This window comes from Triticum dicoccoides, chromosome 7A (assembly GCF_002162155.2).
Source record: "Triticum dicoccoides isolate Atlit2015 ecotype Zavitan chromosome 7A, WEW_v2.0, whole genome shotgun sequence".
In the NCBI taxonomy this organism is placed as follows: domain Eukaryota; kingdom Viridiplantae; phylum Streptophyta; class Magnoliopsida; order Poales; family Poaceae; genus Triticum; species Triticum dicoccoides.
The window spans coordinates 48,517,744-48,532,457 of NC_041392.1; positions in this window are offsets into that span (position 1 = coordinate 48,517,744).

The window sequence follows — 14,714 nt, forward strand, 5'->3', positions numbered from 1 at the left end:
CTTCATGTGCGTGACCTCCATCATTCCCCTGTGCTATGAATCAACGCCGGTCGAACTGACTGCTTTCGTCTTCATGGAAGGCGCACGGTGCTACCGCGCATGCCTCGCTACCTCCCCTCGCCACCTCCCAAGGTTGTGCTACCACCGCCCAATGCCAAATCATTAAATCCACCGACATATTGTTCTTCTGCGCCGGCAACCCCACCATCCCCCAAACTCGAACCGCCAACCCTCTTCATTGGCTCCCCTGGGATGTCACCATTTATTGCCGCTCGCAGCAGCATCCCCTTCTCTGGTGCGATCCTGGCCTGCCGGCGTCGGCACTCCTTGCCACCGCTCATCACATGACCTCTGTTTTTTGACCTTGGCGGAAACACCTGACACGCGCGAAAATTTCAGACACAAGATGTGTAAGTGCATCTAGTGCCACCCCTAGTTGGTTTTGGAGTATTGACGACAAACCTAGTTGAGGGACTAATGTGTTTGTGAGTATTGTAGGATAACACAGGTAGAAGTCCCTCATTGATTCGGTTTTCCTACTAGAGATGACCCCTAAAAATGTGAGAAGACATTGAAGTCAAAGGTGGTATGTGAAGACATTCACATTGAAGACTATGATAAGAGAAGACATCGCGTGAAGACTATGGAGCGCGAAGACTTAGCAGTTTCGTCGTTCTGTGTTTTTCTTTGTTGAGTCATAGGAACCACCTTACTGTTAAGTGGGGTCCAAGTGAACCAGTCAGAATGACTGAAGTGATGCTTAATCAAAATCCTATGTCTTCGAGTGAAGACTATGAGAGCAAATCTTTCCAGAGTTGGATAAGTCAGCTTTGCTTGTAGCCCAAGTAAAGTTGCCGTGTGTGTTTGAAATCTAACTGTTGGAACACGTGGCAGTTCCTTAGTGACCCAGGGTCATTTCAGACAAATCAGGTCGGGTTGCCCAGTGGCTATAAATAGCCCACCCCTACAACCATAAACGGTTGGCTGCTCAGAGTTAGAGTACGGCTTTTGTCGTTTGAGAGCAACCCACCTCGAAGCCTTTGAGAGAGAATTCCTTGCGAGGATAAAGCCCTAAACACCCAGAGCCAAAGAGTGTTAGGCATCACTTAAGTCTTCCTGTCTGTGTGATCTGAAGACTTATTACACTTGAGGACTGTGAATCCTCCAGCCGGTTAGGCATCGCATTCTGAGCATCCAAGAGTCATTGTGGATCGCCGGTGAACGAAGTCTGTGAAGGTTTGGAAGTCTACCTTGAAGACTTACCATAGTGATTGGGCGAGGATTGGGTGTCCTTAGCTCAAGGGGAATAAGGTGAAGATGAGGTCTTCTGAGTTGAATCTCAGCCTCCCTAACCAGACGTACAGTTGTCACAGCAACTAGAACTGGTCCAACAAATCATTGTCTTCAACGAGTCACTGGTTTCATCCTTCCCTTCCCTTTCCTTACTGTTGGTCCTTGTGAAGTCATTGTATGATTGCATTATCTTTTGTCTTCACTGAGTGACTGCTTGTTCTAATTGGCTTCACAATATCTTCCTACCTGATCTTTACTGCCTAGCTGCTATTACTCATTGTGCTTTCACTTCATTGAATACTTGACTATGGCTTGCCTAGTGTAGTCTACCTTCCGCTGCATGGTAATAGGTTTATTTCTATCATTTGTCTTCGAAACTTCCATGTCTTGAAGACTTTCATAAAAATCGCCTATTCACCCTCCCCCCCCTCTAGTCGATCACTAGCACTTTCAATTGGTATCAGAGTAAGGTACTCCCTTGTTCTGTGTGATTCGGTTTAACCACCTGAAGTTTTAGCTATGTCGACTGCAGGGATAATTAAGGTCTCCGCTGCATGCCCCGTCTTCGATGGAACTGAATATCCCTACTGGAAGAATAAGATGTGCATGCATCTTGAAGCCATTGATGTCGACCTATGGTATGTCGTCAAGAATGGCGTCCCCAAGGCTGGTGATGGTGTCACCGCGGCTGATGTCAAGAAGTTCGTTCAACTGGACTCCACTACCAAGAACATCATCTGTGGTCATCTGACCAAAGGACAGTATGGCCGCGTGAGTGCTTTGGAAACATCTAAGCTAGTCTGGGACTGGCTCTCCAAGGTCAATGAAGGCGTCTCAACCCAGAGAGATCAGAGAATCAGTGTCCTTCGCAACCTCTTCAACTGCTTCAAGAGAAATGACAATGAGAATGTCCAGCTCATGTTTGATCGACTCACTGACATCACAAATGAGCTTCAAGCTCTCGGCGCCACTGAGATCACCAAGCATGAAGTAGTCAAGACACTCCTGAGATCACTTGACAGCTCGTTTGACACCCTAGCCCTGATGATTCAAGAATGTCCTGACTTCAAGACACTCGATCCGTCTGACATACTTGAGAGGCTCAACACACACGAGTTTCAGCTTTCTGAAAAAAGAGACATCTACGGTCCCAACTATGGGCGAACTCGTGCCTTGAAGGCAAAAGCTGTCTCCTCATCTAAAGAAGAATCTGACAACAGTTCTGATGATCCTGAAGACATTGTAAAGGAGCTTGCTATGCTTGTGAAGAAGTTCCAAAAATTCACCAAGAAGAAAGGCTTCAGAAAGTCTTCATGATCAAGCTCAAGGAATGATGAAGTTTCTGCTCCTGACTACAAGAAGAGAACATGCCACAAGTGCAAGAAACCTGGCCACTACATGTCTGAGTGTCCGCAGTGGGACAATGAGAACAAGAAGAAGAAGAAGAGTAAGGAGTATGACTCTGATGACAAGAAGAAGAAGAAATACTCAAAGTCTTCTTCCAAGTCTTCCTCAAAGTCTTCATCACACAAGAAGAGCTCATCTGGCAAGGCACGTGCGTTTATTGGCAAGGAAATGGATTCAGAGGAGGAGTCCGCTTCTGAGGAGGCGGAGGTGGAGTTTGAGGAGGAGTCTGATTCTGGCGTTGCGAGTCTGGCTACAGCATACGTTGCCAAGTCCATCTTCAACACTGAAGACAATGACTCCATCACCGACACTGATGCAAATGACAAGGACTACTCCGCTCCTACCTACTGCTTCATGGCACGCGGTGCCAAGGTAAACACACGCACTACTCACTATCAAACATCTAGTGAAGATGACTCTGATTGTGGTTCCAAACCCAGCTACAAAACTCTTGCTAAAATTGCAACTGAACAACAGAAAGCTATGGAACATATTCAAAAACTGTTAGACAAAAGCGATGATCTGCTAGACGCTGAAATGACTCGATCTCAGTCCTTAATTGAAGACATAAAAAATATTCACGTTAAGTATGAGGAACTTGAAAGTCGTCATGAAACGCTCTCAACAACTCATGAAAAGCTCTCCTATGATTATCTTCAAAGGAAGCAAGATCTTGAGAAATTGAGAGCGGCTCATGAAGATCTTCAAAAGGAAAACGAGTCACTTCGCGCCGAACAGATCAGTTTCGCTCAGAAAGGATTTGAACCACCATGTCTTAAATGCCTTGAGCGTGATAACGCTACTTCTGTTGCTGAAAGTTCTACTGCTGCTACTGTTGCAATATCTTCAAATATTGATGTGGTAACTAACCCCTCTGCTGAGGATACCACTGCTATTGCTGATGAGAATGCTAGGTTGAAGACATTGCTTGAAACAGGGATGTACAAAAGTCTCAAAGGGCATCAGACACTATGTGATGTCCTCAAAAGGCAGATCCTGAACCGAAACCCTAGGAAAGAGGGTGTTGGGTTCGAAAGAAAAATGAATGCTGATGGCTCTTACTGGAAACCTGAGCAGTACCCCAAAACCACATGGGTTGCTGCAAAGGAACCTTCAGCGGATCCACCCACCCTATCTGGCTTCACTTGTGCTAATCCCATTGTTATGGATGAATCCTTTGATGCAAACTATAAACTGTTTAAGAATCAGAAGGGTGAAGTATTTGCCAGGTATATTGGTACTAACTGCAGGAATGGACCGCCTATGAAGAAAGTCTGGGTGCCGAAAAGGTGTTTGGAGAATCTTCCTGTGAATGTCGTCATGACACCACAAGTGAAGAAGACAAACCCCAGACCACAGGCTTCATATGGTCCAAAGGCTTCATACAGACAGAGGACTCACCTGAGTCGCACTAACACAAATGTTTTGCAGGGAAACCTTACTCAGGCCTATGAATATGAGCGCGTTTCATCAAATCGCCATGTTCATAAGACCAAAAACTATTCTGCTTATCCTTATGAGTACTATTGTCCACCTGCAAGACTTTTTGCTAGGGCTCCAAAGCCAAAGTTCACAGATGCTGCACTTAGACTCATTGCTTCCAAGCCACCCTTGAAGATGTGGGTGGCTAAGAAAGCTTAACTCTCTTTTGCAGGGAAAGGTCTCCAGCTGAAAACCAAAATCATCTGACGCCATTGCTGGGGACCTTAAACATCTTGTAGGGCGCAAGATCAAATGCCCAAATGGTCTTATTATGTACTTTGTTCCTGAGTCGCTTGCTACTTGCCCTATCAGTCCTAATCTCGATCTAAGCTTTCATAATCCACTGGCTCGTCAAATGTTTTTGCTTCACAATTCTCTTCGTGAAGCCTATCCCCTAACTGCACTGTAGGGTACGACACCAGCTGCTTCAGAATGGATTATTGATTGTGGGTGTACCAATCACATGACTAGCAAGCGAAGCCTTCTGGACTCAACATTACGTCCATCTGACAAAAGTCACATCACATTTGCTGACACTGGTAAAAGCAAGGTATTGGGTCTAGGTAGAGTTGCAATCTCAAAGGATCAACACATGGATAAAGTCATGCTTGTTGAATCTCTTGGTTTCAACTTAATGTCTGTCTCGATGCTTTGTGATTTAAACATGATTGTGATGTTTGGAAAATATCGTTGCCTTGTTCTAATGGAATCTGACAAGTCTCTAGTTTTGGAAGGGTATCGGAAAGATGATTTGTACGTGGTAGATTTCTCAGCAGGACCACAACTTGCCGTATGTATTCTAGCAAAAACTTCTGAATGCTGACTCTGGCATCGGAGGCTACGGCATGCTGGCATGAGGAACCTGCACACCCTTGCAAGGAAGAAGCATGTCATAGGCATCGAGGGCATCAAGTTCAAGAAGGATCACTTATGCGATGCCTGTGAAGCAGGAAAGATGACGAGGGCCAAGCATCCCTCGAAGATAATCATGACAACGACTTAACCCTTTGAACTGCTCCACATGGACCTTTTTGGTCCCACTCATTACTCAACTCTTACTACTACTGCTTGTCTCTATGACTTTGTCATTGTTGATGATTATTCAAGATATACGTGGGTGCATATAATCCTCTACAAGACTGAAGTGCAGGATGTCTTCAGACGCTTCGTCAATCGAGCCATGAACAACTATGACGTCAAGATCAAGCACATCAGAAGTGACAATGGCACTGAATTCAAGAACGCTGGTCTAGACACTTATCTTGATACTTTGGGCATTACACATGAATTCTCAGCTCCGTACACACCACAGCAGAATGGCATCACGGAACGCAAGAACAAAACACTTATTGAGATGGCCCGGGCGATGCTTGATGAATACAAGACTCCAAGAAAGTTCTGGCCTGAAGCCATTGATACTGCATGCCATATCATCAACCGTGTTTATCTTCACAAGCTTCTCAACAAGACATCTTATGAGCTCCTTACTGGCAAGAAGCCAAATGTCAGTTATTTCAGAGTATTTGGTGCCAGGTGCTGGATCAAGGATCCACATCACACTTCAAAATTTGCACCAAAAGCACATGAGGGTTTTATGCTTGGATATGGAAAGGATTCACACTCCTACAGAGTCTTCAACCTCTTTCACTATAAAGTGGTTGAAACAGTGGATGTGCGATTCGATGAGACTAACGGCTCACGAAGAGAGCACCTGCCAAACGTGCTAGATGAAGTTCCATCCACTGAATCAATCAAAGTTATGGGAACTGGAGAAATCATACCATCTGAATCTCAGCCTGAAGAGGAACTTATCATCTCCGCACCTGATCAAACTAAAGACAATGCTCAGCCGGAAGACAATCCCTCTAACAATGACAATGATCAGCAAGAGCAAAATCTGCGTCATGTACCTCGGGTTGCAAATGAAGTACAGATTGAGAAAATAATTGATAGCATCAATGCACCAGGTCCACTCACTCGTTTAAGGGCAACACAGCAAGCAAATTTCTGTGGGCACTTCGCATTCGTCTCAATATATGAACCCAAGAAAGTTGAAGAAGCCTTCATGGAACCTGAATGGATTCAAGCTATGCAAGAAGAGCTTCAACAGTTTGAGCTGAATAATGTATGGGAACTGGTTAAGCGTCCTGATCCTCGCAAGCACAATATAATAGGCACCAAATGGATATATCGCAACAAGCAAGATGAGCATGGTCAAGTTGTCAGAAACAAAGCTCGTCTCGTTGCTCAAGGGTACACTCAAGTTGAAGGGATTGACTTCGATGAAACATTTGCTCCTGTGGCTAGACTTGAAGCCATACGCATACTGCTGGCCTATGCAAATCATCATAACATTCTTCTGTATCAAATGGATGTGAAGAGTGCTTTTCTCAATGGCAAGATTAAAGAAGAAGTGTATATTGCACAACCGCCTGGTTTTGAAAATCCAAAACATCCTGACATGGTGTACAAGCTCAACAAGGCACTATATGGCCTCAAGCAAGCCCCTCGGGCTTGGTATGACACACTCAAATACTTCCTGAAGAGCAAAGGCTTCAAACCTGGTTCCCTCGACCCCACTCTCTTCAGGAAGACATATGATGGTTAACTATTTGTGTGCCAAATATATGTGGATGACATTATCTTCGGCCGCACCAATCAAAAATACACTGACGAGTTTGGATATATGATGCAAGAGCAATATCAGATGTCCATGATGGGTGAGCTGAAGTTCTTCATTGGTCTTCAAATATGTCAGCAACGCAACGGCATGTTCATATCTCAAGAGAAGTATCTCAAAGATTGGCTGAAGAAATTTGGGATGCAAGACTGCAAAGGCTTCACGATGCCAATGCCAGCCAAACATCATCTGGATCCCGACGACAATGGTAAAGAGTTCGATCAAAAGGTATACCGCTCCATGATTGGTTCTTTACTTTATCTATGTGCATCTAGGCCAGATATTATGCTTAGTGTTTGCATGTGTGCTCGATTCCAAGCGGCACCAAAGGAATCGCATCACTTAGCTGTGAAGCAAATTCTTCGATATTTGGCTCACACCCCAACATTAGGATTATGGTATCCAAAGGGCTCAGAGTTTGATCTGGTTAGATTCTCGGATGCTGATTATGCTGGTGACAAGGTGGATCGCAAGTCTACATCAGGCACATGTCATTTTCTGAGACGATCACTTGTATGTTGGTCTTCAAGGAAGCAGAACTGTGTATCTCTCTCCACTGCTAAATCTGAATACATTGCTGCTGGATCTTGCTGCACTCAGCTTCTATGGATGAAGCAAACACTCAAAGACTATGGCATTCATCTGAAGCAAGTGCCACTCTACTGCGACAACGAAAGCGCCATCAAGATTGCCAACAACCCAGTTCAGCACTCGAAGACAAAGAATTTTGAAATTCGTCATCACTTTCTCAGAGATCATGTTGTGAAGGAAGATATTGATATCATACACGTCAACACTGAAGAGCAATTGGCAGATATTTTCACCAAGCCCTTGGATGAGAAGAGGTTTTGCAAGTTACGGTGTGAGCTAAATATCTTGGAATCCTCAAATGTACTGTGATCAGGCACACATCCTAACACTTATGCATATTGATGACTTAGATGTGCAACACACGAAGTAAAGTATATCTTCAATCAATGAAGACTTACATTCTAAGTGTGAATACATTAATGTGGAATTTGACTTCGGAGCGCCACGATAATTATGCGCCGTGTCTGGGTCTAATACTTCCTATACGGTGGGTAAGGCCACCACCAAATTTTTCTGTTTGAAGTGTTTCACTCATGGCGTTACGTTTGGTATGTCTTCACATTTGGTTTGGCTTCAATCTCAACTTGTCTTCATGATTATCTTCACTATATTGATTTGATTGTCTTTCTCATAAATATATATATATATATACTAGTGTTCTGTCCTCTACAGCATTCACTTATAGCTATGTCTTCTTGTTGAATCTTTTGAACTAAGTGAATGTGATCGGACCCTAAACTCTCTATGCTTTATATCTCAAACTCTATCTCTCCAAATCATATGCATTCTATTGAAACTGTCGAATATCTTCTCTGCGTCCCTGACAGCAGAAGATACAGAGACAAACATTAAGTCTGTTTTCAATGCTAAATCCTTTCACCTGAAACCCGGAGAAGTGGGAACGACCACCCAACAATCCAGGCGTGCGTGGGAACGTGGAACAACCTCCGATATGTTGCATGATAGCCACGTGTCCTTCATATGTGAATCGCCAGGGGCACCTATGTAATAACACTGTGTCGTCCCTGTCCCTATAAATACACGCATCACCCTAGTCATTATCCTTTCTTCCACTCTCGCACAAACCCTAGCGCCACCGCTAGCCCTCGACGACGCCGGCGATGAAGCGCTTAGTTGCTGCGACCTCACCGACGCCGTCTTCATGCCGGCCGCGGACATCGTCTTCTCCGCCGTCGCCATAGGTGTCCTCCATCGCCAAGTTAGGGCACGGACAATCGAACTGCTCGGCCTCCTCTCGCACTCCGTCTAGCAGTTCTTTGTGTGGTAAATAAAACTTCCTTTTACGGCCCCTTTGATCCTATAGATTCATCACTTTCCACCACAAGCAGTTTCTGTTCACACAAGTTGGATCTATTTCATACTGCATCTCATAATATGCCTAGTATGTTCACTTATGCTTCACAAAGTAGTTAGATTCCTCACTTGTACTTATTCGTGGATTCGTACAAATCTGGAACCAACTCTCTGTCTATGAGTGAATGTCTTCGCACTATGAGGTCAATGTCTTCTAAACTGATTTATCTTCAAAATCTTCTGAGAATGCATATGACCTCTTCCCCTTCCCTCGCACCTTAATGCTATCACAGGTACATGTCCGTGGGAGAATCCCTTGGTTCTCATAGTCTGCATTTATTTGCAGAATTCTTACAGCATCATATAAATTCTCCCGAAGCCAGTTCCTATTTGACCAGCAAGCGAAAGCCTTTGAAACCTTTGAACGTGTTGAAGCCATTCAGTTTGAAGATCATGGCTACAGAGAAATCAGCAAGGAAGGGTGGCAGACAGCGTCGAGGGGGAACATCAAGAGATCTGCCTGATGACGTCTCAGAGCTGTACAAGACAGATCCAGAAGAGGATTATAATCAGCGCAAGACACGAATCCAATGGATTCGAAGATACTGGGCTTAGCAATGGTTCAAGTACAGGTTTGTGACCCAGGAATATGCTGAGAAGAATGCCATCAAGCGACCATGAGGAGACATCCTATACAGAAATCTTCAACCCAGGTACAGAGATGAAGCCATTGAACAAGGCTTCTATCCCTACATGGTCCATGGACCACAGCCTGTGGATGCAGACCCATCGTCATTGTTATGGTGTCGTGACGACAATCTGTTCAAGCGCAACTTCCAGTTTGCCAAGAATTCGGCTAAGCAAAACAAGAAGTCATTGGGACTAGACTTCAACCCTGGTCCTTCTGCTCCCCGTGTCGATGGCACCCCCGAAGCTGAACCCAATCTTGTTGGGCCTTCTACAACCTGGAAGGTCTCATCACTCATATCATGCTTCAAGGGACAGCTGTGGATGAGCCTGCAGATGACGCTGAATCTGATGAAGCGCCTGCACCGCCGAAGCCAACAAAGCTGAAGAAGCCTAAAGCTTCAAAGTCTGCCTCAGCACCAAAAATCTCACGGACGAAGCCACTAGCTACTGCACCTCCTAAAGACAGTGTGCAGTCTGAAGATCTATCACGTATCTCCAAGAAGACTAAGATGAGAAAGAATACTGATCAGGCACTGACTGCTGCTGCTATTCTGCGCAATGACGCCATTGATCTGTCCAGCGATGAAGATCTTGCAGATGATGCTCTTGAGCAACTGATCAAGAGCAAGGAAGAAGCAGATATCTTCAATGATTTGCCTCTCTTTGATGTGGCAATCATCCATAACTTCATTAATGAGTGGTTTGACACCCCCAATTTCAGCTTTGAAGATCTGCAACTTCCAATTGGCCTCGGTGTTGCCTTCACTGGCGCCATTGCTTCTGAGCTAGCTCTAGCTCAACGCATCGTTGAACTGAAGCAAAAGATTGACTATGAGAAAGCTCAGTTCAAGAAGCACATGGCCAAGCTCAGTGTACAAGATGTGAAAAACTTCAAGATCATGATGCACGAGCTCAAAGAAGCCTTTCTCAAGAAGCGTGAAGAAGCTAAAGGTTCTCGTGAGCGCATGAAGAGCCTGGCTGACAAGTATGTGCAAGCCTACAATGAGGCTGAGAAGCGCAAGGCTCTTGGTCGTCCTGGCATCGACCCAAGAATGGCTGTAAAGAAGAAGAAGCCATCAACAGACCAATCTCCACCTTCAAGGCAGGAAGAACCTCGCATAGTCTTTCCAAGCAGCATGACTGGCTCGAAGCCCAAGGGCAGGTCAACCGCTTCAGAACTGAAGAAGACGAGGACTGCCGAGGCTGAAGCCAGAAAAAGAAAAATCCTGAAGCTTCTGATGTAGCTCCCTCTAAGAAGAAGCGCAAAACCAAGAAGGATCGGGCTGCTCCCACAGAGCTCTTAGTTGTTGAGTCTATCTCAATGGTTCGCCCTGTATCTGAACACCACGAGTGCCAACTGATTATCCATGAGCCTGCTTCCACAGAGGCTCATGAAGCTGAAGACATTCCTGCAGTTGATCCCATCGCTGCTGAAGACATTGGTCACCATGACAATGTTGAAGATGATGTAGTTCTTCCTTAGATCGAGCACCAACTGGTATCATCGCCTGTGCTCACGCACAGCGAACTCATTAGCATTGGTCGTCCTCTGACGCCAACTGTTCAGGATGCATCATGGGCTGATCACCCATAGAGACAAGACACTCCAAGCTTTCCCCAACCGCAAGCAACCCCATCAATGCAAGAAGAAGATGACCTTGAGGCCCAGCCAACTCCATCTCCACAGGCGTCGCCAGCGCTACGCAGGCTTCGCAAAGGACCAAGGCCTCAAGTCCCTCTTTCGAGCGTTCCAGAAGGAGAAGTGCCCCACCAATCTATTGCACGTCAAGTGTTTCCAGATGCCACTCCTGCTGTGAATGTCTCCGAGTGTGAGGCTAAAGCTGCTGTAGACATTCCGGCGGCATCAGCCGACGACAAACAAGAAGAAGAACGTGTCCCTACTCCCCCCAGTACTGAAGAAGCTGTTCTCGAGGAGAACGTGTCTGTGCCCGACTCTCCAGCTCATCAAGTGGAGGTTGAGACTCTTGAGGCTGCCACCACCAACACAAATGAAGCCAATGACGAGCCTGCACCAACCAATGTGCTAGAAGCCAATGAAGCCAATGATGCAACTGCTCCTGAAGCCTCTGTTGTGCAGCCTGATGCCTCTGTCGATGCCATTGCTCCTGTTCCGCCACCAAGGCCACACACTATCGAGCAAGCATTCAACTATGGCCAACTTGTCACTGCCAAATGGCCTTTTCTGACTCCTCCGTCTGCTGCTGGTCCTCAGTTTGACTATCACGTTGAGCACAGGCCTCAGGTTCAGAAGCCAATGCCAAGGTTGCCCAGGTTTCCAGGTACTGCATATGCACCCGGATTTTTTAATGTCAATGGCTTCAAGGCACACAACACCTTCTTTGATATCGCCAAGAACCCCTACATCAAGGCAAGAATATCTTCTGATCGGTTCTGGAGCTATCAGCAGTGAAGTTATTACTCATGCATTCTGTACAATCAAGGTCGCATTTTCCCACATATGCATCTTGACACTGAAGCCATAACTGGACTGCCCTGTTTGGAAGAAGCTCTGGATTGCTTCAGAGAGTCTGGCTTGCTGCAGTTCGTCACTAATAAGGAGCATTGGAATGAAGAATTGTTGCTCCAATTCTATGCCACTCTTCATATTCGTGGCTACAACGGGGATCCGAAGACTTGGGTCCTTGAGTGGATGACAAGCAATGTTCATCATGAAGCCAAAGCCTTTGATATCATTGAGCTTACTGGCCTGCCCACTCTAGGAGATTTGTATGAACCTGGTTGTCAGCTTCATAGTGCTGCTATGGAAAGCATCTTCCACAAGTCTGAGCCCAATATGAGTCAGATGCTTAGCATGATGAAGCCCTTGCCTCCAGATGCTGAATATCCTAAGGAGTTTTTTGTTGAAGACTTTGAGTATCTGCCACGTACTATCTATCACATCATAAGGCGAACTCTCTGGCCCATCAAAGGACATTCTCCACGTGCCAAGCTAGAAGGCGCAATGAAGACGTTGGTCTTTCATATTCTTCATGACAAAAGCTTCAATGCACAAGACTTCTTCATCCGCCAACTTGCTGCATCAGGATCTGATCTCTTTGGCTTGAAATTTTACGCTCCCTGGATTATGCGGCTGATCAAACTACACTCAGCTGTCACCTATCAGCCCTCTGCTCGCAATCATCGGATCTTTCTGCCTGACGTCGATATGTCAGTTGAAGCCATCTATCCAGAGCCTGCCAAGGAGCCCCTTAGTCTTCAGAATGCTGATAAGCAAAATTTCACTCAACACATTGAAGGCGACCCAGCAGTCACTCGTGTTTATCCTCTGGCTGATACTACCCGTGCACCTCATCGTGCCCTCACTGAAGCCACTGAAAGCACCATTGCACAACGGCCCAAGAAGTGATCCCGTGTTCTCAATGACTGAGAGCTTCTGGTTGTCCTTCATCAGAAACAGGATAAGCATCATGACTGGCTGAAGCGCCAATGCAAAGCCTCTTCGTGGACGTAAACAGGATTCGCAACCTTGCCACCAAGAATGCATTTGTTGCCCATGAAACCTATCGGCGTACATGGAAAGGGCTGACGCTTATGTGTTTTGAAGATGATCTTCAAGAGGATGGCTTCTCTGAACGCTTCAAGTTTGACTCAACACCTCCAAGAAGGACTGTGCTGCGGCGTACTCCGTCTCTTGAAGACTCTGAGTTCTCCTCCTCTGCTGCAACAGTGAATGCACGTGTCATCGATGATGAAGACGATGCTACTTCACCGCCCCCTACTTCTGCACGCATCGACACTGCCCCGAGTTCGTCTGCGCCGCCTATCAACACCGACGACCCTGCTGCTGCACCTACTCCTCATGGGAACGAGTAGATGATCTATGTCTTCAAACCTTTTTGGTCCTTACTGACAAAAGGGGGAGAAGCATATGAGTTTGATAGTCTTCAAGCGGGTTCATATGGGCGGTAGTTATATATTTTGCCTAGTGTTTACAACTCTTGCGTTTTGATACATTTGGTTCTTTGAGTTGTAACATTCAAACTCGATGGTCGTCTGCTACTTATTTGCTTTACTGTGATGCGATGATAAATTCCGCATGTGCGACGATAAATTCCGCACTTAGATCATTTTGCAGACGTCCATTTTTCATTATGCATGTCATTATCTTCACATACCTTTCATGCATGATGAATTGTCATCATAAGTTGAAGAGGATCTCCACAAGTACAACCTACCATGTGCATTTGCATACCAAAAGCAAATTACTTATATGCACATCTTCAGGGGAAGTGAAGATAATAACCTATCCTTTACAATTTCACATATTTTATTCCCCGTTGAAAACTTCAACTAGTTTGTCATCAATCACCAAAAAGGGGGAGATTATAAGTGCATCTAGTGCCACCCCTAGTTGGTTTGGGAGTATTGACGACAAACCTAGTTGAGGGACTAATGTGTTTGTGAGAATTGCAGGATAACACAGGTAGAAGTCCCTTATTGATTCGGTTTTCCTACCAGAGATGACCCCTAAAAATGTGAGAAGACATTGAAGTCAAAGGTGGTATGTGAAGACATTCACATTGAAGACTATGATAAAAGAAGACATCGCGTGAAGACTATGGAGCGCGAAGACTTAGCAGTTTCGTCGTTCTGTGTTTTTCTTTGTTGACTCATAGGAACCACCGTACTGTTAAGTAGGGTCCAAGTGAACCAGTCAGAATGACTGAAGTGATGCTTAATCAAAATCCTATGTCTTCGAGTGAAGACTATGAGAGCAAATTTTGTCCAGAGTTGGATAAGTCAGCTTTGCTTGTAGCCCAAGTAAAGTTGCCATGTTTGTTTGAAATCTAACCGTTGGAACACGTGGCAGTTCCTTAGTGACCCAGGGTCATTTCGGACAAACCAGGTCGGGTTGCCCAGTGGCTATAAATAGCCCACCCCCTACAACCATAAACGGTTGGCTGCTCAGAGTTAGAGTACGGCTTTTGTCGTTTGAGAGCAACCCACCTCGAAGCCTTTGAGAGAGAATTCCTTGCGAGGATAAAGCCCTAAACACTCAGAGCCAAAGAGTGTTAGGCATCACTTAAGTCTTCCTGTCTGTGTGATCTGAAGACTTATTACACTTGAGGACTGTGAATCCTCCAGCCGGTTAGGCGTCGCGTTCTCAGCATCCAAGAGTCATTGTGGATCGCCGGTGAACGAAGTCTGTGAAGGTTTGGAAGTCTACCTTGAAGACTTACCAGAGTGATTGGGCGATGACTGGGTGTCCTTAGCT